Consider the following 23,213-nt stretch of genomic DNA (forward strand, 5'->3'; position numbering starts at 1 on the left):
ATAGATTAATACACTCTAGAGAGGTAGCACACTTTACCCACACCACAGAACCCATGGCCTCGCACTCCCATATGGGAGGAACAATGGCATACCGACAGAACCCTCCCATTGCCATGACACTCTTATGGTCACTCCGACAAACTCCCCTCTGGGATCAATCCTGGGCGACCCCGCCTACCAAAGGCAACTACCACCGTCGTGGCAAATAAACAGTCCGAAACGGGGACAACAACAGGTCCACAAGGTTATGTCTCCTTACTGGGCAAGGGTAACGCACGCCCATAACCTTCCCTAGTTGGAGGCACCGACAAGAGGCATGACAACAGAATGACTACGACCTCCCCATACTATGGCAAATGTGGTTGCACTTGGCAGCCCGATTCAGTGGCACCATGACTCGACCAACTTTTAAGTTCAAGTTCAATTATCATCAGGTTCAACTTGAAAATAAAAATTCCAAGGTCACAATATGCCAAGCTCATACAACCATGTATCATGCATCATATATCACTTTAACAATACCAGGTCAACATTATTCAAAGTTCTACTTGCACCACCTCAACTTGCAACATTTCTGGTCCTTTCTTACTGGTTACTTTTACTTATTACTTTACTTGGCATTTATTAAATAAAACTCATTGTTCATATAGCAAAATAATGCTCATGTTCATACTACCATAGTCATGAAATTTTTTACTTAGATCAACTACTCAAGCTATAACTCACAAGTTCAACCATTTCTTTCTATTAACTAAGCATTCTGATCATAACAAACTAAATAACACAACATCATTTATTTTTAATACTATATGCAATGAAAACCATATATATTCAAGTAGAACATCATGGATATTGCAATCCATGATCATGTTGTTGTGGCTTGCCTTAGTGCAGAGGAGCTTCACACTCCTCCCGGATGCCTTGAAGACAAGCTTCACCTTATGAAAATAATTCAAATGACAAAAAGAAAACATCAAGAACACTTCTGAAAATTACCAAAAATTCTAGGAAGCAAAGAAAATCCCCATCTTGGGTGTGCTGCTAGGATTTTCTAGTAAGAACAGAATGCAAAAGGAATCAACTCATTTGGACTTGTAGAATAAAAGTTATAGCTGGTCAAAGTTCTGGTCAAATTTGAACTAAATTTGAATTAAAAAGAAAAACTGGGAGGGGGGGGGGTGACGTCGAAGGCGTAAAACACCATGGCGCCACCACTCATATCGCTTCGGGCGCGGCCTAAGGGGCTAACAGCGGGCCCCAGCTGTCAGGCCAGAGGGGGAGAGAGAGAGAAACAGAGGTGGGCGGCGCGGCGTTGGCGCTTTCTCCGGCGAGGAGTGCCCAGCGACGAGATCTAGAGGGATAGGATTGACGAAGAGGTGGAGACGCACCTGCTCGTACCTGTAGCGTGGCTAGGGGTGGCCGGACGGGGTCGGAATGGAGCTCTCCAGCGGCGGCAGCGGGCAGAGCTCGTCGGAGGTAGTGGTTCCGGTGATGCAGGGCCAATCCAGCTGCTCCAACAGCACCAGCACGCTCCAGTGGATCACCACGAAAACGTCGGAGGGGTCAACTGAGATCGAGCGGCTCTGGAGTGGGTGGGGGCAGAGGAGGTGGATCGCCGGCGAGCTCGGGGCGGGGATGGCAGCCAGAGGCCTGCCCGGCTGGGTTGCGACGCTCTACCGGTGTGTGGTGGTGTGATGTGTGTGTGTGAGGAGAGGAACAAGCTCGGGGGAGCTCTATGTATAGCCGAGGCAGGGATCGAGAGCTTGCTGGAGTTCTCTAGAGCCTCGGCCGACGACGAATGGAGTCAGTGAGAGAGGGGGAAGACGCCGAAGGTCACGCGGCAGCTGTAGGCGAGCTGCGACGAGCACATGAGCGCGGTACGAGACGATCACAGGGGCACGGGCGCACTGTTGCATTGGCCGCGACGTGCCCTTGCTCGCTGCGGCGAGCTCCAGCGTCGGTGAGTGCCAGGGTGCAGTTAAGGGGGCTCAACCGAAGATGATGGCGCGGTTTGGCATGGTTTTGCAGCGAGGGCAGCGAGCACGCGCGAAACAGAGGCGTTGGCGCAACGCAGAGCGCGTCGGATGCATGCGAGCCACCTTGGACGAACATGGTCACCGCATGAACTATGGCATCAGGCTGACTAAGCCCAAACAACATGTCTGGCAGCTAGTCCTTAGTGGTTTTAGTCGTTTCGCATGCTTGGTTGAGTCACAGGTGCACTATGGGAGTGGCTATCTTTTTGGCAAGTTTTTGGACAGAAACTTGTGAGCTTAACTGAGAATAATCTAGTGAGAGTTAAGGGCTGTGCTTTGGGGTTTAGTGATCTCTTAGGAAGGTAATCAAGCTCAGTAAAGATCAACCCTAAAAGATCAAGCAAAATATACTTGTTGTGTAAAGTGATCATTTTGTCCAGAACAGAAATGATTTTCTGTAGCAAAAATATTACAAAAAGTTATGCAATATTTTTCCGCAGGAAGTTGTCCTAGGGTTCAAAGAATATTTGTGAATTACTCAGGATTTTTGGAGCAAGAAATCTAGGGGTCGCTTTGGAGCTTTCTTCTCTTAAGTGATTTTCAGGGAGAAAAATGAATATTTTTCTTTTATGAAAAATATCCATTGGGCTTTTGTGGGAGTTTTTCCAGAGAAGAGCAGGTGAGTTAGAGGTGGATGGGTCACTTGGGTGAAAATCAAGGGTATGCCCAAGTGTTCAAGTCCAACTGAATTGATCCAAAACACCAAATCCAAAGCAAAGGCAACTGAATGTCCGGAAAAAGAGAGAAGGCAAAAACTAGGCTGTCACAAACCTCCCCCACTTAAGATAAATCTCGTCCTCGAGATTCGGTTGCTTGGAAAAACAATTCTGGGTAGGTTGTCCTTCAAAATTCCTCTCTTTCCCAGGTTGCTTCTTCTTCTGTGTGATGCTCCCACTGGACCTTGTAAAATTTGATAACTTTGCTGCGTGTGACCCTTTCTGCCTCATCCAAGATTATGAACTGTCTCTCCTCATAAGTTAAATCCTTGGCAATTTAAATTTCTGACATATTAGTCCTTTTCTCGGGTGGTGAAATACACCTTCTCAGCTTGTACACATGGAACACGTTGTGTACATCCAATAATTCAGGTGGCAATTTCAACTGATAAGCAATGGTGCCAACTCGTGTCATGACTGGGAACGGACCAATATATCTTGGTGCCAATTTGCCTCGGGTTTGAAATCTCTTGACTCCCTTCATGGGGGTGACTCGGAGATACACTTGTTCACCGGGTTCAAAATTGACTTGTCTATGCTTGGCATCATAATAACTTTTCTGTCGTGACTTAGCCAGCTGGAGTCTATCTCGAATTTCCTTGACTTGCTTCTCTGCCTCCAGTATCGGAACATTACTGAAGATAGGGCTGTCTCCGGTTTGAGACCAATTTAATGGATTGTGGCACTTATGGCCTTATAATGCTTCAAAGGGTGACATTTCCAGGCTGGTTTGAAAACTGTTGTTGTATGAGAATTCCGCATATGGAAGACAATCTTCCCATTTGGGTCCATGGGCTAAGGCACAAGCTATCAACATATCTTCAAGGATTTATTCACTCGCTCGGTCTCACTGTCTGTGTGTGGATGATAGGCGGTGCTATATTTAAGAGCGGTGCCCAAAGCTTGATGGAGTCGGGACCAAAATGCGGAGGTAAACAATGAACCTCGGTCCAAAGTGATTGTTCTTGGCACTCCATGCAAACTGACAATCCGAGATACGTACAACTGTGTGAGTTGATCAACATGGAGGGTGGTGCGGATGGGAATAAAGTGAGCCACTTTTGTCAGCATGTCCACTATAACCCATATAGCATCATTGCCTCGGTGAGTCTTGGGTAGACCGGTGTAAAGTCCATGCAGACATCGTCCCATTTCCATTGTGAGACGGGTAGAGGTTGGAGAAGTCCGGCGGGTTTCTGGTGTTCCACCTTTACTTTGTTCCAGATGTCACAACAAGCGACAAAATATGTGATGTCCCTTTTAATTCTATCCCACCAAAATATCTCTCGAAGATCTTCGTACATTTTGGTGTTGCCTGGATGTATCGAATATGAAGATTCATGCGCTTCTGCTAAAATTTTCTTCCTCAAATCTGTGTGCTCAGGTACGCATATCCTTCCATGGAACCTGAGTGTACCAGCGCGTCCTTTGAGAAATCCTGAGTCTTGCCTTCATGCAGATGTTGGAGATATCCTTGCAGACATTTATCGTCAGCATGTGCCATGCAAATCTCCTCTTCTAGAGTAGGAGGTACTTCCAGTATATTCGCAAGACCGGCATTTACCATTACCAAGTTTAGTTGAGCGATCTCTTGGTGGAGTTTTGGAGGCAAATACCCTAGCATGGCGTTTTAACTGGCAGGCTTGCGACTGAGGGCATCAGCGACCACATTAACTTTTCCCGGATGGTAATTTATTGTCAGACCATAGTCCTTGAACAGCTCGAGCCATCTTCACTGCCAAAGGTTCAAGTCTGGCTGAGTAAATATATATTTGAGACTCTTGTGGTCGGTGAATATTTGGCTTCTCTTCCCAATGAGATAATGTCTCCAAATCTTTAGAGAGTGCACAACCGCGACCAGCTCCAAATCGTGCACAGGATAATTTCCTTCATGAGGTCGTAGCTGGCGAGATGCATAATCTACCACCTTGCCGTCTTGCATAAGTACGCACCCAATACCTTTTCTGGATGCGTCACAATACACATCGAAGGTGCGGTAAATATCTGGGAGAGTCAGGACTGGTGCTGATGTCAATCTGGTTTTTAGCTCGTTAAAGCTCTGCTCGCAATCCTCATTCCATTCAAACTTCTTGTCTTTCTTGAGGATTTATGTCATTGGCTTGGCAATTTTGGAGAATCCTTCAATGAACGGCGGTAGTATCCAGCTAACCCAAGAAAACTCTGGACTTCGGATACTGTCGTGGGTGCTGCCCAATCAAGCACATCTTTTACTTTGCTGGGATCCACTGCAATACCTTCTGCTGATAGAACAAGCCCCAAAAATCTGACTTGTTTGAGCCAAAACTCACACTTGATGAATTTTGCATACAGCTGATGGTCACGAAGTTCTGTAAAATTGCTCGAAGGTGTTCCTTATGTTCCTCGTCACTTTTAGAGTATATGAGTATATCGTCGATGAAGACCACCACAAACTTATCCAAGAATTCCATGAACACCTTATTCATCATATGCATGAAAAAGGCGGGGCATTTGTGAGACCGAAGGACATCACCGTATATTCGTAAAGACCGTAACGAGTAGTGAACGCGGTCTTAGGAATATCTTCCTTCTTGATCTTCAGTTGATGATATCCGGTCCTTAAATCAATCTTGGAAAATACTTTTGCACCACTGATCTGGTCGAATAAATCATCAATCCTTGGTAGTGGGTATTTGTTCTTGATGGTGACATCGTTCAACTGACGGTAGTCCACACGCATTCTGAGACCACCACCTTTCCTGTCCACAAATATTGCAGGTGATCTCCATGGTAAAGAACTTGAGGGGATATATCCTTTTGCAGCATCTCATCCAACTGCTTCTTTAATTCGACGAGTTCAAAGGAAGGCATTCGATAATACTTTCTGTACAACAGTGCATTCCCGGGTAAAAGATCAATTGCAAACTCAAGCTCCCTGTCTGGTGGCATTCCGGGTAATTCTTCGGGGAATACATCAGGAAATTCACTGACCACGGGAATCAGATCCAACTCTTTAGCTACTATAGTGAAGACCATCTCCCTTTTGGGTATGCCTTTGCGGGCATAAAATTTTATGGTTTTGCCTTCCTGTTTGGTCAGGGTGACTTCTCGGGTCGCACAATTTATGCATACTTGATATTGAGTCAACCAGTTCATTCCCAAAATAACATCGAGCTTGTCAGACTCGATGACTATCACAGTGGTTGGAAAACAGACTTCCTTGATATGAATTTCCAAATTTTTGCAGACCAGATGGCTTTTGATCACGGAGCCCGGGGATTGAACCAGCATACTTTTCACCAAAAGCGAGCAAGAAAATTTGTTTTGGGCAACAAATCTCCGAGAAACAAAAGAGTGTGAAGCCCCAGAGTCAAATAAAATTATTGCAACTATGTTATTAATGAGAAACATACCAATGATGACTTCGGGGTTTTCCAGGGCTTTTTCTGCGGAGAGATTATTAACTTGACCTTGGATGATCCCCATGTGATTGACTTGCAATCGGAATGGAGCGTTTGACTTCTTGGGACACTATCGAGCATAATGTCTGGTCAGGCCACAACTAAAGCAAGCGTTGTTGCGTTTGACGCTCTTCATGCACTGGGCTGGTCACAACATTCTTGATTTGAGTAGTGGTCTTGTTCACATTCTGCTGCCAATTTGGTTTATATTCCACTTGAGTCTGTTGCCAGGTACGGGCCTTCTGAATAGGCTGCCCATCTGTCTTTGGCTCAAATTTGCGCTTGTGGTCATTATTTGCGGGGCGGTTCTTTCATAGGCTTGTACTCTCTTTCTGCAATGAGAGCCTTGTTAACAAGAGACTGAAAATCTGGAAAGTCGAGCATGGAGAGAACACACCTGAGGTGCTGGTTTAGTCCTCCAAGGAACCAGTCTATCTTTCTCTCTTCCGTGGCCACATCATAAAGGGAATAACGGGCTAGATGGTTGAACTTGCGCAAGTATTCATTTACTGATAGACTGCCTTCAGTGAGACCAAGAAATTCGCAGTGCTTGACCTTCATGATACCAGCTGGAATATGATACTTGAGAAATTGGTCCTTGAAATTATTGCACATAATTTCTTCTCCCGCAGGCCACAATGCTTTAGCATTATCCCACCATATAGTAGCGGCTCCTTCAAGATAGTGGGTAGAGAACGTAACCTTGTCAGCTTCATCAGTGCGAGCAATCTCAAGTTTCTTCTCAATGGTTCGCAACCAATCATCTTCTTCCAAACGGTCAATCGCTTGACTGAAACTAGGAGGCTTAGTTCTTTGAAAATATGATAGCTTAGATTGATGTCCATTTGGATTTCCATTCTGTCCAACCATAGCTTGCACACCTTTTAACAACTCAATCCGATCATTATTTCTTGTTTCCTCAAACATGCGCATAATTTGTTAAGTGGAGGGTGGATTTGGCGTTGGAGGTGGTGGTTGCGGATACGGCTCGGGAGAGTGTCCTGCCTATCTTGCCAAACGACGAACACGGACATCCTCACAAGCCTTCAAGCTGCTACCTCCCCGCTGTTTATTTTTTCCAATAAGAGCAACCGAGATGAGAAACATCCCATCATGGAGAGAAAATCAAGCGACAAAACCCGGAAAAGCGAACAAACTGAAAACACAGCAATCGAATAAAAAGTTCCCACATAATTATACATAGACTCATACATGAAAGGTAAACATCATGACGGGTGCGAATACTCGCATACATGCATCATAGCTCATACAACTACATCCGTACATCTCATGACTACTGCTAATACTCAGACGCTCTAAGACTTGGTGCTGCCGGATCCTCTCCTGAGTCAAACCCAGATCCTGAACTGAGGACTCCAACCAAAAACTCCGGGTTAAAGGTAACACGACGACGCTGCCTCGAGGGCTCTCCCTCAGGGGCAGGTGCAGAACGAGAAGGGATCACGGGAGCTGCGAGGGTAGCAAGAAGAGATGACCACTCAACAGGAGCACTGTGTGGGTTCATCAGTGAGGTTCCTTAGCTAGTCGTGGGGATAACCGGAGAAACAGGCGAGCTAGAATTGGGCACAATATAAGGAGTAAATCCCATAGAAGGTGGAGTAGGGTAGGATCTAGCGGCGGCTAAAGCAGAACGAGCACGATTCAGCTCTCGAGCCAACTCGTGAATCAGAATATAACTAGAAGTGATATATCGAGAAAGATGGCTAGTATCACTATCAGACGCCGGATCAACGGAATGAAAGCGAACACGGCCATCATCGTGCAGGGATGGGTAGAAACGAAAACCTGGGTGGTTCTGCATCCGAGCCTCAGCATAGCGTAACTCAAGAAGAATCTCGAACGCAGCATACTGGACGGCCTGAGTGGCGGTGGATGCATAACCTCTCCGAGAGGTACGAGTGTAAGAACCCGCTGAGGAACTGATGCGCAGAGAAACCACAACATGATACTCATACACGGAGTCGGCCAGACGCTCCCAGTACACCCGATATGCTGGGTCGTCACCGTGAGGGCACAGTCGGCGCCACACACCATGGAGGAGATGTGGAAAGATGTAGGGCATCAGCTGCAACTGACATGGATACAGAACCGGAGCCATCTACACTCACAACCATTAACAGGTTAGAAATAACAATAAGTCAAATGCATGCAATGTAGTGTAGCATCCATTTGCAAATTCTAATGGCACCCAATTAACAACTAGCTAACGTTTTCTTCGCGTGTTGGGGTCTAGCATGTCCTACAGTCAACACAGCCCTGATACGAAGCATTGTGGCACCCTGGCTCATAGCGACGGTTTACCTTGCATTGCCAACCCAGAGATCATGTCTTCTGGCAACACACAACATCTTGGTACAGAAATCACTGCTTTATTCAAACTAGCGGAAGCATAGGTGTTACATTACACATCAAGTAGCGAGGCCAAGCGACACACTCGGCGCGGCTGAACAATATGTACATTATTTAGTGGACATAAAGGGGGCCTCGAGCACGACATCTACTGCGGAACAACATAGCGGGACTCCATAGCACAGGGACACCAATGTGGACACGGTCTAGACACGGCAGTACTCCGATCCAGTTAGATTTTCCTGAAAGCTGGCATAACACGCCAGGTCAGTACATTGAATGTACTTGCAAGCTTGCAATAAGAAAAACCATAATGACAAACAACATCATGATATTTAAACAAGTTCAATGAAATATCAACATGCTACTCATGCAGTGACCAAACTTGTGCATCGAGTCACTCGGACTCTCTTACCAACAGGTTGCCTCACAACCGAACAGTGATCACGACAGACCACGAATGAACCACTCTTGGTTCAACCGGTTACCTCGTAACCCAACAGTGATCATTCCCATATCACAAATAGTACCATAACTGTCAGTCTCACTAACATCATCATAACTCAACGGTGCAATGCAAATATGAAAGCACAAGTGCTCCCTGGGTAATTTTGGTAATTAATGTCAACATATCTCTTGTTGTACTAATACTTTCATCTAGTATATTTCAGGTAAGCCCAACAGTGAAGTAGCATGGACAAGAGGATGTGGAACCCCTTCAAGATGCTAAGGAAAATGGATTGGCTCAAGCTCAAAGCTCAGGACTCTACATTTTCCATTTTCAGTGATCAAAGATCACATTGAGTCCATAGGAAAGCCAATACTATTAAAAGGGGATGATGTGTTGCTTAATGGCCTGCTTGCTCAAAGTGCTTAGTGATATGCTCCAAAGCCCTCAACCACTTTCTCATATCCACATATGTCCCAAACCAAAAGTCAAACTCGGCCCCCCTGATTTGATCCATCCGGCGCCACCGAATTCATTTGACATAGCCACTGCCAAAAACCCTAATCAGTTCAGTCACACCGATGGGATCTCGGTCTCACCGAGATGGGCTTGCAAACTCTCTGTTGTCTATTGCAATATTTTCGGTCTCACCGAGAATATGTAATCAGTCACACCGAGTTTGCCTGACCAACTCTCTGTTTTGCTTATTACCAAATCGGCCCATCGAGTTGTGTAATCGGTCAAACCGAGACGAGGTTTTACCCTAACCCTTGCACATCGGTCCTACCGAGTTGATCATATTGGTCCCACCGAAATTGCCTAACGGTCAAATATGTACCCACTGAGTTTGGTATAATGTGTGTAATGGTTAGATTTTGTGTGGAGGCTATATATACCCCTCCACCCTCTCCTCATTCGTGAGGGAAGCCATCAGATCGTGCCTACACTTCCACTACCCACTTTCTGAGAGAGAGCCACCTACTCATGTGTTGAGACCAAGAGATTCCAATCCAACCATATGAATCTTGATCTCTAGCCTTCCCCAAGTTGCTTTCCACTCAAATCATCTTTCCACCAAATCCAATCCTATAAGAGTGAGTTGAGTGTTGGGGAGACTATCATTTGAAGCACAAGAGCAAGGAGTTCATCATCAACACACCATCTATTACCTTTTGGAGAGTGGTGTCTCCTAGATTGGTTAGGTGTCACTTGGGAGCCTCCAACAAGATTGTGGAGTGAACTAAGGAATTTGTAAGGGCAAGGAGATCGCCTAATTCATGAAGATCAACCCTAGTGAGGCAAGTCCTTCGTGGGCGATGGCCATGGTGGGATAGACAAGGTTGCTTCTTCATGGACCCTTCATGGGTGGAGCCCTCCGTGGACTCGCGTAGCCGTTACCCTTCGTGGGTTGAAGTCTCCATCAACGTGGATGTATGATAGCACCACCTATCGGAACCACGACAAAAACATCCGTGTCTCCAATTGCGTTTGCACACTCCAATCCCATCCCTATACTTTCTTGCAAGTTGCATGCTTTACTTTCCGCTGCTCATATACTCTTTTCATGCTTGCTTGATATGTATTGTGAATGGTTAAACTTATGCTAAATGTCCACCTAAACTTGAGAAACTTATAATCTGCCAACTTTGTTTGTTGAGTGTCTAATCACCCCCCTAGGCACCTCTTCTCGATCCTTTCAAAATAACTTAGTGTGCAATTTTATGAAAGTTGATCCATGGTGTGAATTACTTACGAACTGGGCCCTTATTCGCGGGCACGGCTATCGATAGATTAATACACTCTACAGAGGTAGCACACTTGACCCACACCACGGAACCCATGGCCTCGCACTCCCATTTGGGTGGACCAACGGCATTCCGACAGAACCCTCCCATTGCCATGACACTCTTATGGTCACTTCGACCAACTCCCCTCTGGGATCAGTCCTGGGTGACCCCGCCTACCAGAGGCACCTACCACTGTCGTGGCAAATAAACAGTCCCAAATGGGGACCTGGTACCATAACAACAACAGGTCCACAAGGTTATGTTTGCTTACCGGGCCAGGGTAACACACACCCATAACCTTCCCTAGTTTGAGGCACCGACAAGAGGCATGACAACGGAATGACTACGGCCTCCCGTACTAAGGCAAATGTGGTTGCACTTAGCAGCCCGATTCAGTGGCACCATGACCCGACCAACTTTTAAGATCAATTTCAATTATCATCAGGTTCAACTTGAAAATAAGAATGCCCGAGTCACAATATGCCATGCTCATGCAACCATGTATCATGCATCATATATCACTTTAACTATACCAGATCAACCTTATTCAAAGTTCTACTTGCACCAACTCAACTTGCAACATTTCTAGTCCTTTCTTACTGGTTATTTCTACTCATTACTTTACTTGGCATTTATCAAATCAAACTCATTGTTCATATAGCAAAATAATGCTCATGTTCATACTACCATAGTCATGACAAAATTTGCTTAGATCAACTACTCAAGCTATAACTTACTAGTTTAACCATTTCTTTCTGTTAACTAAGCATTTTGATCATAACAAACTAAATAACACAAGCATCATTTATTTTTAATGCTATATGCAATGAATATCATGGATATTGCAAAGACACCATGATCATGTTGGTGTGTCTTGCCTTAGTGCAGAGGAGCTTCACACTCCTCGTGGATGTCTTCAAGACAAGCTTCACCTTCTGAAAATAATTCAAATGACAAAAAACATCAAGAACACATCTGAAAATTACCAGAAATTCTAGGCAGCAAAGAAAAATCCCATCTTGGTTGTGCTGCTAGGATTTTCTAGTAAGAGCAGAATTCAAAAAGAATCAACTCATTTGGACTTGTAGAATAATACTTAGAGCTAGTCAAAGTTCTGGTCAAATTTGAACTAAATTTGAATTAAAAAGGAAAAGCAGGGGGTGACGTCGAAGGTGTAAAATGCCGGGGCGCCACCACTCATACCGCTTCCGGCATGGCCTGAGTGGTAGACAGCGGGCCCCAGCTGTCAGGCCGGAGGGGGAGAGAGAGAGAAACAGAGGCGGGCGGCGCGGCGGTGGCGCTTTCTCCGGCGAGGAGTGCCCTGATACGTCCCCAACGTATCTATAATTTTTTATTGTTCCATGCTATTATATTACCCCTTTTGGATGTTTATGGGCTTTATTTTACACATTTATATCATTTTTGGGACTAACCTACTAACTGGAGGCCCAACCCGTATTGCTGTTTTTTTCCTCTTTCAGTATTTCGAAGAAAAGGAATATTAAACGGAGTCCAAACGGAATGAAACCTTCGGGAGCGTGATTTTTGGAACAAATGTGATCCAGAGGACTTGGAGTGCAAGTCAAGAAGCAACCGAGGCCTCCATGAGATAGGAGGGCGCCCCCCTATAGGGCGCGCCCCCTGTCTCGTGGGCTCCTCGGGCGTCCACCGACGTACGTGTTCCTCATATATAAGCCTACATACCCCGAAAACATCTAGGGAGCCAACGAAACACAATTTCCACCGCCGTAACCTTCTGTATCCGCGAGGTCCCATCTTGGAGCCTTCGCCGGTGCTCTGCCGGAGGGGGAATCGACCACGGAGGGCTTCTACATCCAAATCGTTGCCCCTCCGATGAGTTGTGAGTAGTTTACCACAGACATATGGGTCCATAGTTATTAGCTAGATCGCTTCTTCTCTCTTTTTGGATCTCAATACAATGTTCTCCCCCTCTCTTGTGGAGGTCTATTCGATGTAAACTCTTTTTGTGGTGTGTTTGTCGAGATCCGATGAATTGTGGGTTTATGATCTAGTTTATCTATGAATAATATTTGAATCTTCTCTGAATTCTTTTATGTATGATTGAGTTATCTTTGCAAGTCTCTTCGAATTATCAGTTTGGTTTGGCCTACTAGATTGATCTTTCTTGCCATGGGAGAAGTGCTTAGCTTTGGGTTCAATCTTGCGGTGTCCTTACCCAGTGACAGAAAGGGTTGCAAGGCACGTATTGTATTGTTGCCATCGAGGATAACAAGATGGGTTTTATATCATATTGCTTGAGTTTATTCCTCTACATCATGTCATCTTGCTTAATGCGTTACTCTATTCTTTATGAACTTAATACTCTAGATGCAGGCAGGAGTCGGTCGATGTGTGGAGTAATAGTAGTAGATGCAGGCAGGAGTCGGTCTACTTGTTGCGGACGTGATGCCTATATTCATGATCATGCCTAGATAATCTCATAATTATTCGCTTTTCTAGCAATTGCTCGACAGTAATTTGTTCACCCACCGTAATACTTATGCTATCTTGAGAGAAGCCACTAGTGAAACCTATGGCCCCCGGGTCTATCTCTTATCATATTTGCTTCCAATCTACTTTTATTTGCATCTTTACTTTTTGTATCTATATTATAAAATACCAAAAATATATTTATCTTATCTTACTATCTTTATTAGATCTCACTTTCGCAAGTGGCCGTGAAGGGATTGAAAACCCCTTTGTTGCGTTGGTTGCGAGTTCTTTGTTTGTTTGTGTAGGTGCATGGGACTTTTGAGGAGCCTTGTACTGTGTCGTGGATTTGTCACGACAGATGTCCTAGAGAAAGGACTTAGTCGTGGAGCCATCGCTACGGGTTTACTTGAAGGGGTTAAAGCGGACACAAAGACACGAGGGTTTATAATAGTTCGGCCCCTTCGATGAAGGTAAAGCCTACGTCTAGTTGTGATGGAATTGATGTGGTATCGATGGCTAGGGAGCAAACAAGCTTCGCCTAGGCTCGAGTTGTTGTTGTCTGCCCTGAACCGCCGCCGGGTCATCCCCTTATATACACGGGTGACGCCCTTCGGTCCATAGAGTCCCTAACCGGTTCATACTCGTATTCCGGTTGGTATCTCTCTATTCCTAACTTACAATACAAGTCATACACAGGCCGGTTTACAGCTACATGCTCTAACCGACTACAGGCCTTGGGCCTTCATCTGTTTATATCACTAATAAAGTTAACCCGGCCCAAGTAGGCCGGTTTACGCCTGGTGGTAATATCCCCAACATTAGGCCCCAGATTGATTTGAACTGGTTCATGTCAATCCTTCACTCCATCTTGCGTCTCGGATGTCTTTTGTTAATTGGTAAACCTCCATATCGTCATCATTTTTTGGTTGCTGTAAACCGGCATGATGTCATCAGTGCTGGCTATTATGAACTGGCATGACGCCATCACAAAATTTATAACGCCCTTTCAATGACAGCTCCTGGATTCGCGCGCTTGACCTAGCCCAGTTGCCCTATAAATAAGGCCGAAGGGTCATTTCTTTTCTTTTCCTCTTCGTCCCTTCTTCTTCTTCTTCCTCACGTTGCCGGCTTTGGAGCTCCACCACCACCGTCGACCTCTGCCTCGTCTCGGGCCGCTGCATCAACCTGAGCGTACCAGAGTGTTGCGGCGTCTTTCCGCATCTTCTCCTTCCCGGTAAGTTCTCTTTCCTTCTTACCCTAGATCTGTTCTTAGGGTTCCATGTTCTTGCCATGTTCATCGCGCGTTCATGACTGTTCTCTGACCTTGACTGCATCTGCGAACTCTTGCTGTGCTTAGTAGCGATCCCTTTAGCATCTGCTTGCTATTTCTCATCTAAACTCATAGATCTCCCGCACATATCCGCTCAATGGTTCACTTCTGTTTCCGCCTTAGTCTTCGAGATATTTCCTGTTTTTGTGAACTTTCTGTAGATCCGCGGCTGTAACACGATTCAGTGAAACTTGTTTCTGCATAACTAGTTATCCATAGCTTCAATTGCTTCTGATGCTTAGGCCAGGCGGTTTAACTCCACTATAGAGAAAAAATTGCTACACCGGTATATATATCATTAGTCCCCTGGTTGAACCGCCAGAATCCATCTGATGCCGCATCATAGAAGACCGGTTTATGGGTATTGCCTCCGGTTTACCGTAATTAAAACAACACCTTTTTATCCGGCATGTCCTTGAACCGGATCACCTGTTTCTTGTAGATCTCGTCATGGCCAAACAAGTGTACGAGTGCAACTGGGTTCCCTCCCGTGTCACTGAGTCACAGCTGGATGATCTAGTGCTGATCGGCGCTTTAGATGATAAAGATACGATCCACTGGAGGGTTCCCGGAGATGAGTGTCCTCCCACGCCCCAGGAAGGAGAGGTTGTGGTCTTCGCAGATCACATGGCCCGGGGCTTCAAACCGCCCGGCTCTAAATTTTATCGGGATGTGTTAGCCAATTTCCAGCTCCGTCCATAGGATATTGGCCCCAACTCAGTCACCAATCTATGTCACTTTCAAGTACTTTCCGAAGCATACCTTCAAGAGGAGCCTTCAGTCGAACTGTTTAGAGATCTCTTTCATCTGAACCGCCGTACTGAATTCACCGATGGTCCTAACACCGAACTGGGCGGCATGGCCATCCAGAAGAGGAAAGAAATCACCTATCCCCATGTCAAACTTCATACTCACCCTAAAGAGTGGAATGCCACTTGGTTTTATTGCAAGGATACATCTCCAGACAATGAAAATCCCTTGCCTGGCTTCCGTCCGGAACGGCTCAGCAATACTCACCCCTTTCCACAAAGGCTAAGCGCCAAGGAGAGAATCAAATATGCTCCCCAACTGTCCAAGCTTCGGGCCTTCATGGCCAACGGTTTAACAGGAATAGACCTTGCACGCTGCTGGATATCATGGAGCATTCTGCCTCTGAGCCGGCGCCCTAGTTTAATGTGTGAATATACTGGCAGTGTCGATGACCCACTCCGACATATCAAAATCCAGGTCTCCGACGACGAGGTCACAGAATCTGTGAAAAAGATGTTGAATGAACCGGAGCATCTCTGTGCACAAACCGGTCTACTTCCTTACTGCACCACCAATGAACCGCCAGCAGTAAGATTTTAACTGCTCTATTATTGAACCTGTTACTATTTTATTTTGTCTGACCTTTAATTATTGTTGATCCAGAGTGATAATCTGTTTTGGAGCAAAAAGCTTTCCCAAGATAAAACGGAGAAAACAGGGCGGCCAACCCGGCCAAAGACCAAGGTTGTCAAGAAACCAGCTCGCAAGAGAAAAACCACCGCTTCATCTGACCCAGCCCTTGATGATGATGTGGGTAATCCGGATCTTGAGGTAGAACTTGATTCACTTGGCTTGCTTTTTATGCGCCTTATTGATGATGATGCTTGTCAGGATGACGCTGAAGCCAGCAATGCGGGATTCGTTGAGGTAATTATTCTCTCTTCCGATTCAGAAATCTTGCCTTTGCCAAAATTCCGCCGGGCAAACCGGAAAGTTAAATTTTCTCATCCGCTTGCTTATTTGGATCCCCAATTTCTTATGAAGACCCAGCAACACGAAACTCGCCGCACAACCCGGCACAGCGGCCAGGTAGTTACTTCTGCCGGTTTACCGAACAGCCCGGTTCGAAAACGCCGCTCCGAGGTCTCCGACCTTTTTATTGATTTAAATCCTAAAGCGGGTTTCTTCCGTCAACCTCTTAATCCATCCGACTCCGATTATCAGGTCACTTCTCATTCATCGTCTGGTGAATCATCGGCCACTCAGCTACCACCCTTGAAAACAGTTGCTGGGTAAGTTTAAACTAAATATATGCCTCCAGTATGCTGCGTAACGGTTTATGCTCTTCCTTGACTTTTGTTTTCTCCTCAGGGCTAAGCCGAAGCCAAGCAAAAAGGCCCGCCTGGATAAAGCGACTGAAGAAGATGTGGCCCCAGAACATGACCAAGCACCGGATCATGAAGTGTTTACTTGTGAAGACACCCCCAATGATCCTCCTCTGCAAGACGACGTTATCCCTGAAGAAGGGCTTATTAATGCTTCAGCCTCTGCTGATCCGCCTGCCAACTCTGTCCAGATTGAGAAATCTCATACTCCAGCTGATAAACCGGCAGCGCCAACACAAACTGGCGAGTCAAAAGATGATGATGTCGTGATTACTGGCGTGGGCCGCTCTGAACCCGGGAATCCTGCCACCCTTACGAGGCATGTCACCAAAGAGGATTTTTCCACTTTGAACAAAGGGAAATGGGATGTTGAATTAGAAACATACGCCGCTCTGAGTGCTCAAGATCTTCACTCTGGCTATCTAAACCGGCTTTACACTAGCCGTGATTGTGAAGCTGGCCTGGTCAAAATGATGAGGGATAAATTTGAGGTAAATTCCTTCTTTCCTTGCTGCCATTGCATTCATCCTTGTAGCCCCCAAGGGCCGGTTTGTGACCTTGGTCAAGCCGGGACTTGATCCTGAACATTTTTGAAATCCGTCGGCATAACCCTCAAGGGCCGGTCTAACTTAGCATAAGCAACCCGGGGCTTCAAATAAAAAACTGTCCTTAGAACATAACTTGATCAAATAGCCATTAGCCCCCAAGTGCCAAGTTGAATACTCGTATTGAGCTTGGGACTTTGTAATCTAGCAATATATAAAAATTGAAGGTGCATTAGCCCCCAAGTATCAGGCATATAACTTTGTTATGTGATTGATACTTCAATTTATTGGATCGCATGTGCAAAGCTTAAAACGCTGTCTGTATGCAGGCTGAGGTGAAAATCAAGGAGGACCGGATTGCCGATTTGCAGGAGGCCTTGAAGACCCAGCAAGCTGAAACAGATAAGTCAAAGCAAGAATTAACCAGCGCCTTAAGCACGGCTGAACAGCTGAAAGAAAGCTTCAAGAAAGAGCGGGCTGATTGGGCCACTGAGAAGGCCGCTTTAATCGAACGAGCAGAAAATGCCGAAGCTGCCCTTAAACCGGTGGTGGATGAATTGACTGCCGTACCTGCTGTAATCTTTGGTAAGCTCCTTTTAACCTCTATCATAATTTGGTAAGCTCCTTTTAACCTCTGTCATAATTTGAACCTGCTGTAGCATAAACCCGGTTTGAGATCCTTCCAATCTTGTTGTAGGCACACGTATTGGGCACTTAGGAAATGATGTACGGATGAAACTGAAGGCTGCCTACACCTTGGTGGAACAACTGTATACCGGAGCCCAACGGATTATCACCGCAGCGTCTCATAACAACCTGGCGCCCTCCTTAATCCAGGACACTCTTAGCCGGTTGTCAATGCTTCCAGCCCGGATTGAGGAGCTGAAAAAATCCGCTGCCCGAACCGGAGCCATCAATGCCTTAATCCGGGCAAAAACATGGGTGCCCGATTTTGATCCTGTGGAAGCAGCCCAAGGCTATCCCAGCCTGAAAGAGGATGGCTCGGAATTCAACGAGGAAGATTTAAGGGCGATAAACCGTGCAGTGCGCCCTCTGGCTTGCCAGCTAGCTGAAGAAGCAGATTTGACGCATTATCAAGCGCAATATAATGAGCAAAACAAGCGAGTGCCTGCCCCAACTGTTGAAGCGGAGAATCTGATCCCTCCAATCCGTAAGCACACTTACGCCCCTGATATTGAACCGTCTTCCCTGATCCATGAAGAGGCTGTTTTCCAAGATTTAATGGGAATCGACTGGGCCACTGTTGATTTCCAGCCAATGGGTAGAGACGAGGAAGCTGAAGCGGCGGAGGATGAGGAGCAGGCTTGAACCGAAAGCCGGTTTGGAGAGTTATTTGTAACATCTTTCCACAAAAACAATGATCTTGTTTGGGCACCATGCTGCCTTGTAATAGGATAATTAAAACTTCTGCCTGGAATATGCCTTCGCGCATAAGTACTGAAGCTTTTGCTTGAAAAACTTTTTAATTCATATTTCCTGCAATCAGAAAAATTTGAACTTTGGTGGCGGTTATACCGTCAGCCGGATTATGATCTTGATATGTGTATCAGAAATATAACCAATAGCTGATACATAAATACCTGCCATGTTTGGGCATAAAGCTGGCTTTAGCCAAGCCTGAAGCGGTGGGTTTATAAACCATTACCGTCAAAAAGGGAGAAGATAGCTCCCGTATACCCCGTATTGAATCAATACGAGCTCCCTAGTTATTCTTTGATGTTAACAGGGAAAAGGTAAACCGGCCAGTCCCCTCCGGATTAAAGGGGAATCAAAAACCATCAGTTTAACCGGAAAAATATGCTTGTTGACATAAAGGAAATCCAACAAAAACAAGAACAAACAAACCATGAAAATAACATGGAAGCAAAGGCAATGATAAAAACCATTTGCAAATATATGCTATACTGAGCTGTTCAGATGGTATTACCATGGTCGGACAGGATCAAGGCCCCCAATAGGAGTGACAATGATTCAAGTCAGCCAGGTCCCCAAATGACTCGTGGCATGTATGCCAGATCAAGAGGCGTGACAATGGTTCGGGTTCGACCATGCCCCCAAGTGATTTTGTGGCCTTTAGGCCGACCAAGAGGCGTGACTGGTTCAGGCTTGACCATGTCCCCAAATGATCTGGTGGCTGTCGCCTATCAAAGGGTGATCGTTGGTTCGGACACGACCAAGGCCCCCAGCGATATATAAATAACATATGTCAAGGGGTAAACCGGAGGCCGCTTTTAACAGAACCACTCCGTGTAACCTCGCATGATGAAACAGATAGAGACCCTGCTTTAGCTGAGGTTCCGGTTTAATATATCAAAGATAATATATACATTGTCATGATATGTACATAATTAGAGCCGATGGCTCAAGTATAGTAAGGCCGAAGATGAGCTATGTTCCACGGCCTGTTGGTCTCCTCCTCTGATGTACGTGAGTCTTGACGCTCTCGAATATCAATCAGATAGTACGACCCGTTGTGCAGATTCTTGCTGACCACAAAAGGTCCTTCCCAAGGTGGGGATAACTTGTGCATATCTGTCTCGTCCTGGATTAATCGAAGCACCAAATCTCCTTCTTGAAAAGTTCTGGTTTTAACCCGGCGACTGTGATAACGACGAAGATCTTGTTGGTAAATCGCCGAACGGGCAGCCGCTAGATCACGCGCTTCGTACAATAGGTCCAAAGCGTCTTGCCGTGCCGTCTCATTGCCCGCTTCAACATAAGCTGCCACACGAGGCGAATCGTGCTGGATATCACTAGGGAGAACTGCCTCTGCTCCATAGACCATAAAAAATGGCGTGTATCCTGTGGACCGGTTTGGCGTAGTATTGATACTCCAAAGCACAGATGGTAGCTCTTCAACCCAACATCCTGGTGTTCGTTGCAATGGGACCATAAGCCGGGGTTTGATGCCTCGCAGGATCTCTTGATTAGCTCGTTCTGCCTGTCCATTGGACTGGGGGTGCGCCACTGATGATACGTCAAGTCGGATGTGCTCACGTTCACAGAACTCCTTCATAGCCCCCTTGGATAAATTGGTACCATTGTCAGTAATGATACTGTGCGGAAAGCCAAACCGGAAAATCACCTTTTTGATGAACTGCACCGCTGTTGCTGCATCGCACTTGCTGACAGGCTCTGCTTCAACCCACTTGGTACATTTATCAACTGCTACCAAAAGGTGAGTTTTCTTATCCTTGGATCTTTTAAAAGGTCCGACCATATCCAGCCCCCAAGTTGCAAATGGCCATGTTATTGGAATCATCCTTAATTCTTGAGCCGGCACATGTGCACGCCTTGAAATTTTTTGACATCCATCGCACCGCTGAACCAAGTCCTCTGCATCAGCATGTGCTGTCAACCAGTAAAACCCGTGACGAAATGCCTTTGCCACCAGGGACTTTGAACCGGCATGGTGTCCACAATCCCCCTCATGGATTTCTCTTAAGATTTCACAGCCTTCCTCAGGAGAAACACAACGTTGAAACGCCCCTGATACACTGCAACGATGCAATTCACCATTGAGAATCGTCATGGACTTGGATCGCCGGACTATCTGCCTTGCTAGAATTTCATCCTCTAGCAACTCCCCCCGGGTCATGTATGCAATATAAGGAATCGTCCAATTCGGAATAGCATGTAATGCTGCCACCAATTGAGCTTCCGGGTCAGGAATAGCCAAATCCGCTTCACCTGGGAGCTGGACTGACGGATTGTACAACACGTCCAAAAAGACATTGGGCGGGACCGGTTTGTGCTGAGAACCCAACCGGCTTAAAGCGTCCGCCGCTTCATTCTTTCGACGGTCCACATGATCCACTTGATAACCCTTGAAGCAACCTGCAATATTATCCACTTCCCGACGATATGCAGCCATGAGTGGGTCCTTAGAATCCCAAGTGCTAGACACCTGGTGAGCCACAAGGTCCGAGTCACCGAAACACTTAACCCGGCTTAAGTTCATCTCTTTAGCCATCCGGAGACCATGGAGCAATGCTTCCTACTCAGCTGCATTATTAGTACAAGGGAACATTAAACAGAGAACATAATAGAACTTATCACCTCGTGGGGAAGTTAATACGACTCCAGCCCCCGAGCCTTCCAATTGCCTGGATCCATCAAAATGAATAGTCCAATATGTGTGATCCGGCTTTTCCTCTGGCGCTTGTAATTCCGTCCAATCGTTGATGAAATCAACAAGTGCTTGAGACTTCACCGCCGTTCGAGGCACATACTTCAGTCCGTGCGGCCCAAGCTCTATAGCCCACTTGGCAACCCGGCCAGTGGCCTCCCGGTTTTGTATGATATCACCCAAAGGAGCTGAACTGACCACTGTAATGGGGTGCCCTTGAAAATACTGCTTCAATTTCCGGCTGGCCATGAAGACACCATAAACCAGCTTCTGCCAATGCGGATACCGTTGTTTGGATTCAATAAGCACCTCGCTGATATAATAAACCGGCCGCTGAACCGGATACTCCTTGCCTGCCTCTTTGCGTTCCACCACAATGGCCACACTAACTGCCCGAGCATTAGCTGCTACGTATAATAACAGTGGCTCCTTGTCAACCGGAGCTGCAAGAATCGGCGGATTGGCTAACTACCGCTTCAAGTCCTCAAATGCTTCGTCAGCAGCCGGACTCTAGACGAAATTGTCTGCCTTCCTCAGCATTTGATATAAAGGGATGGCCTTCTCTCCGAGGCGGCTGATAAACCGGCTCAGCGCAGCGATTCGGCCCGCCAAACGCTGAACATCGTTGATACATTTCGGTTTAGCTAGTGATGTAATAGCCGTAATTTTTTTCGGGTTAGCCTCAATTCCTCTGTTAGACACCAGGAAACCCAGTAACTTGCCTGCCGGAACACCAAAAATGCACTTGGCCGGATTAAGCATCATCTTGTAAACTCGCAAGTTGTCGAAGGTCTCCTTCAAATCATCCACCAGCGTCTCCTTCTGCCTTGACTTTACTACAATATCATCCACGTAGGCATGCACATTGCCGCCGATCTGTTTAGACAGGCAATTCTGCACGCACCGTTGATGGGTGGCTTGGGCACTCTTGAGCCCGAAGGGCATAGATACATAGCAGAAGGCTCCAAAGGGAGTAATAAATGCTGTTTTCTCCTTGTCCTTAACTGCCATCTTGATCTGATGATATCCAGAGTATGCATCCAAAAAACTCAAACGCTCACAACCTGCGGTGGCATCAATGATCTGGTCAATGCGGGGGAGGGCAAAAGGATCTGCCGGACAGGCCTTGTTAAGATCTGTGTAATCCACACACATACGCCAAGTGCCATTTTTCTTAAGAACCAGCACCGGATTAGCAAGCCACTCTGGATGGAACACCTCAACAATAAAACCAGCTGTTAAAAGCCTGGCCACTTCCTCTCCAATGGCTTTGCGTCTTTCTTCATTAAACCGGCGGAGGAACTGTTTCACCGGTTTGTATTTAGGATCCACATTAAGAGTGTGCTCAGCGAGTTCTCTCGGTACACCTGGCATGTCAGACGGTTTCCATGCAAAAATGTCCCGATTCTCACGGATGAACTTGATGAGCGCGCTTTCCTATTTGGGATCCAGGTTGGCGCTGATAATGAACTGCCTGGACGAATCGCCGGGCACGAAGTCAACAAGCTTGGTCTCAGCTGCCGATTTGAACTTCAGATCTGAATCATGCTCTATAGTTGGCTTCTTCAACGAGGTCATATCCGCCGGATCAACATTGTCCTTATAATACTTCAACTCTTCCGTGGCACAGACCGACTCCGCATACGCCGCATCACCTTCCTCACATTCCAAAGCGACCCTACGGCTCCCATGAACCGTTATCGTCCCCTTGTAACCCGGCATCTTGAGCTGTAAGTAGATGTAACAAGGCCGCGCCATGAATTTGGCATAAGCGGGCCGTCCAAACAAGGCGTGATACGGGC

This window comes from Triticum aestivum, chromosome 4A (genome assembly GCF_018294505.1).
Source record: "Triticum aestivum cultivar Chinese Spring chromosome 4A, IWGSC CS RefSeq v2.1, whole genome shotgun sequence".
NCBI lineage: Eukaryota > Viridiplantae > Streptophyta > Magnoliopsida > Poales > Poaceae > Triticum > Triticum aestivum.